Source organism: Metopolophium dirhodum, chromosome 9 (genome assembly GCF_019925205.1).
Source record: "Metopolophium dirhodum isolate CAU chromosome 9, ASM1992520v1, whole genome shotgun sequence".
Classification (NCBI taxonomy): Eukaryota; Metazoa; Arthropoda; class Insecta; order Hemiptera; family Aphididae; genus Metopolophium; species Metopolophium dirhodum.
The window spans coordinates 30782565-30788088 of NC_083568.1; the positions used below are offsets into that span (position 1 = coordinate 30782565).

Genomic DNA, 5524 nt, shown 5'->3' on the forward strand with positions numbered 1-5524 from the left:
AAATTAATTTTTTTTTTATCTAGGTAAATCAACGTTTTAAAATTGATGATGCAAAAATAATTCTGACACCCACCCATGGTGGATTTACATAACAAGTCGAGGGATGTTTTTGATTTTAATTGTTCGAGCAAGCGCAGTGTGCGAGTGACTACACCGGATATATTATATGAAAATACCAAAAAGTTCAATTAGCTATAATATAAATTAAAAATAAGACTGACCGCCAAATTCAGACTTCTCTGTCGTTTTCAGTTAAAAACTAATGATTTTCGGCAATTAATTTTTGAAATATCGTTCATAATTATTCGTTGTAACTTGTAATTTATATACCTATTTTAAAAATATTATTCGTGGGTAATTGAAACGTCTAAAATGTATTATTATATACAAATATGATAATAAACAAATAATAATAACTCAACTTAACCGGCTACGGTATTAATAATATTTAATAATATCAATATAAGTATATAGTATACAATATCCTAGGCTGTCAAATCGTCTCCACTTGGAATCGTTTTTCGTATACAATGATATTATATCATTGAATTCAAATGTAACACTATCCATAACAGTCACCCACTTGTACCCTACTGTTCAGCAGAGTCACTTCCAAATTTTATTTTTTTTTAATTGACCTCCCTTCTTATTTAAATTCTGATAAACGAGTTTTGGTTAAGTATATACGGCCCTGTCTACGGCCAGTAAAACAATTAGGATTCTTGGGGTCCCGGACAAAGTCAATGTATTGGACCCTGAGGTATATGTATACAATATTTGTTTATAGGTTACCTATACAAAAATAAATAATGATGGTGATTTTTTTTTTAAAAACCTAAAAAATTTTATGTGAAGGCCCACTGACCAGTGTATTATTATTAAAATATAACTACACTTTTAGTGTTCTTTTTTTTATTATAAATATTAATTAAAGCTTTCCACACATAAAAGTAACTCAATAACAATAAAACAATAAAACACTATAAGAATATAATTTTAAAGATAAATATAGGTATTATTATGGATAAATAGGGGCCCCTTGTTCTTCGGCAACAAATTAGATAGCATGATAAATTATAAAAATAGATATTTTTATTTAATATATTTTATTTGATTTAAACATTAGATTACCTACAATGCAATTATTTAAAAATTTAAAGTAGATGCTGTGCGCCGTCGGGGCCCCTTGAGCCAACGATTAGCAGCCCTCTACAGGGGCATTGCCCCGGCTGCCCCTGCGGTTGTTGCGGCACTGTTATAACTGGTAATTCAGTTATTGATATTATAATATATATTTATACTATTTGAAGAAAAAAAGCATATAACTAGAGCAGTAAAGCAATATATTATTATATATAATATATTACTATAGTTTAAGGATTATTAAGAGAATATTTTTGGACTTTTTAGAACATATAAGAATCATATTTTAAACCTAATAATCCATTATTTACTTATAATAAACTTATATTATTGTAATATAATATAAAAACATGAATAACATTTTGTTAGATAGTTTATTTAAATATTATAATTTTTCCCCTTGAATTCGCCAACGACCATACCACGTTGAATACACCAGTTCATGTCCGATCACTGAAGTAAAAACAACGTCGGGCGTAGTTAGTACTTAGATGGGTGACCGCTTGGGAACACTACGTGCCGTTGGCATTTTTTGCTTTTTTTATAAACTTTACTTCTTTCTTTATTAAAAGAAAGATATTTAAGTAAAATTTGTCGATTTCAGTTCATACAAATGATTTAAACTTACGTGCCATTCACTCCAAATTCCCTTAGACCCTTGTTTTGTCAATATAAATAATTTCCATCGCGTTTACAATCATTAACAATTCATAACTTTCTTAATTTAATTTTGTTTAGTTCGCCAAAGCATTCTAGCCAATTAATATACCTACTTGTCTTATTCTGTACTGAAACATAATCATATAGAATATAATATGCCTGTTATTATTGATTAATGTATTATGTATTAATTGTATACCTACGCACCTTTACAAGTCATTATATTATTTTTTTGTTATCGCTATAAACGTTTTGTATGTCAAAATAAATGCCATTCGATTTTATGTGTCAATACTCAATTTAGTCGTCGTTTGCCTTTGCTCTTTGCATATGCAGTGAAATCTCGATAACTCGAATCGATGACAGGCACAAAAAAAAATTAAAAAAATCAAAAAAAAAAAAATCACACATCATTGTAAAATCAATACATTCATCGCTTCGCTCAGAATCTAAAATAATATCTATTTTAAATATATAGACAAAAATAATTTAACCACAAGTTAAATTAAACGTTTACTTTTGAATATTATTATTTTAATTTAACACCAATATTTAAATAAGTTTAAACACTGATAATTTTTATGAGGCATAAAAATGAATTTTAGACTGAATGGACTTTATTTTTGGGTCTGTCGTCATATTTCGGAGCAGTAAAAATACCAAGATTTTCAACTTTAATATCTTTTCTAGTTGGTAGTTTGTAGTGTCAAAAAGTAACAAATTCTCCGTACTTGTTTTAATAGTTTTAATTAATAAGTAACCAAGTTTTCGACAAAATCTATTCTCTTATTTTTTTTAAATTAAAAAACCAATAACCGTATATCTTGAACTGTTCACCAAAATATGTTTATATTACCAATTTCTATGCATTGAATAATTTTCAAAATATTTTAACTCTTTTTGAGAACTTTAGAAATTTTAAATTTTCGAATTTTTTTGTTGTTTTTTCAATAATTGTTGATAAAAAACTTCTGCATTGTCAAAAACATTGAACATTTAATACAAAGTGTAACATTAGTTCTTATTACTGGAAGAAAAAAAAAGTTGAGGGTTCCTCATATGTTTTTTGTGAGTGTTTTAAGTACCTATATGATGTCTTAAACCTAGACTGACATACCGTCTCCGCTCAGAATCGTTTTTCTTACACAATGATATCATATTTTTCATATATCATTGAATTCAAATTTAATCCCATCCATTATACAGTGATCCACTTGTAACCTACTGTACAGCAGAGCGACATCCACTAGCCCACCTTTTTTATTATTAATACTTCAATGTTGTACTAAATGACAAAAAAAAAATGCATGTATAAATAATTTTTTTTGTTAGGTAATTTGTTCAAGGTTTATTCGGTAATTACTAATTACAAATGTAAAGATTATCTAAATGATCTTTAATCTTAATGATATCTTACAAAATAATAAATAACTACCTAAACATATTTGACAGTATTTGTGTATTATTTATGTTTTTATGTGAAAGGTTCATAATAATAATAATAATACTGCTGTATGAATAATACATAATAATAGTATTGGAAACATTCATAAACACAACATATTTGGAAAAATAATAATATTATATTTGGTTAGATACTAAGTGTAAAATGTTTAAGTATATATTATACATTTATACGTTTGTCTATTAGATTTAATAAAGATTTATAAAAGTATAGAATAAATATATTGAGTATTAATGTACAAAACTACAAAAGTATATGAGAACATAAAAAATTAATTGACACTATTGGCTTCAGCCAAATTACCAAAACACCAACTAATACTTCATATTCGACTTCATATTATAAATTAACACACAAAATTGTGTTTCTATAAAAAAAAATATCTATGCATAATTAATTTTAAGATAAAAAAAAATCCTTAAAATTACATAATATAAATAAAATCACAAAATTCGAACTAGGATCAGACATACTGTACTAAATAAAATCACATAACTAAAAAAAAAATTGAAGGAGAGTGTTGGCGCCCGAAGGCAAAAGAATTTTAGAAAATAAAAAAAAATTGAAATTAAAAACTTCAAACTAAAATGTCCAGAATCTTAAACAGAGAAAAACTATTCAAAATATTTAGTTCATTAACGATGGATTATTCAAAGTGCACCAGGTTATCAATGTTCAAAAAGTATATACAAAAAATTCAACTAGTCAAATAACTAAAAAAAAATTGAAAGAGGGTGTTGGTGCCCGCAGGCAAATCATTTTAGAAAACAAAAAAAAATTTGGAAAAAAATTTGGAAAAAAAATTAGAAAAAACTATTCAAAATATTAAGTTCATTAAAGAATGATTATTCATGGGACACCAAGTTATCAATTTTCAAGTCAATACAAAATATTCAACTAGAGTTACAGTACTAAAAAAAAAAAAAATTGAAGGGAGGGGTTGGCGTCCGCAGGCAAATAGATTTTACTGTATGAATACTCATTACAAAGTACAAACTAAAATGCCCAGAATCTTAAACAGAAAAAACTATTCAAAATATTTAGTTCATTAAAGAATTACTCAAAGGGTACCAGATTTTCAATGTTTAAAAAATTTGGCTAGTTAAAATCATAAAAAAAAATTGAAGGAAGGTGTTGGCGCCCGCAGGCAAATCAATTTTAGAAAACAAAAAAAAATTTGGAAAAAATTTTAGAAAAAACTATTCAAAATATTTAGTTCATTAAAGAATTACTCAAAGGGTACCAGATTTTCAATGTTTAAAAAATTTGGCTAGAGTTAAAATCATAAAAAAAAATTGAAGGGAGGTGTTGGCGCCCGCAGGCAAATCGATTTTAGAAAACAAAAAAAAAATTTGGAAAAAAATTTACATTAGAAACACACATTAAGAAGTTCAAACTAAATTGTCCTAACCAAATCTTAAACAGAAAAAACTATTCAAAATATTTAGTTCATTGAAGAATGATTATTCATGGGGCACCAAGTAGTTATCAATTTTCAAGTCAATACAAACAATTTAACGTATGAATACACATTACATAGTACAAACTAAAATGCCCAGAATCTTAAACAGAAACAACTATTCAAAATATTTAATTCATTAAAGAATTATTCAAAGGGTACCAGATTTTCAATGTTTAAAAAATTTGGCTAGAGTTAAAATCATAAAAAAAAATTGAAGGGAGGTGTTGGCGCCCGCAGGCAAATCGATTTTAGAAAACAAAAAAAAAATTTGGAAAAAAATTTACATTAGAAACACACATTAAGAAGTTCAAACTAAATTGTCCTAACCAAATCTTAAACAGAAAAAACTATTCAAAATATTTAGTTCATTGAAGAATGATTATTCATGGGGCACCAAGTAGTTATCAATTTTCAAGTCAATACAAACAATTTAACGTATGAATACACATTACATAGTACAAACTAAAATGCCCAGAATCTTAAACAGAAACAACTATTCAAAATATTTAATTCATTAAAGAATTATTCAAAGGGTACCAGATTTTCAATGTTTAAAAAATTTGGCTAGAGTTAAAATCATAAAAAAAAATTGAAGGGAGGTGTTGGCGCCCGCAGGCAAATCAATTTTAGAAAACAAAAAAAAAATTTGGAAAAAAATTTACATTAGAAACACACATTAAGAAGTTCAAACTAAATTGTCCTAACCAAATCTTAAACAGAAAAAACTATTCAAAATATTTAGTTCATTGAAGAATGATTATTCATGGGGCACCAAGTAGTTATCAATTTTCAAG

At 26.5% G+C, this 5524-nt stretch overlaps 1 pseudogene; it reads left to right on the plus strand.

The window, feature by feature from the left end:
- Positions 1-1551: 1551 nt before the first annotated feature.
- LOC132953115 (5S ribosomal RNA) lies at positions 1552-1671 on the plus strand (annotated as a pseudogene).
- The last annotated feature ends 3853 nt before the right edge of the window (positions 1672-5524 follow it).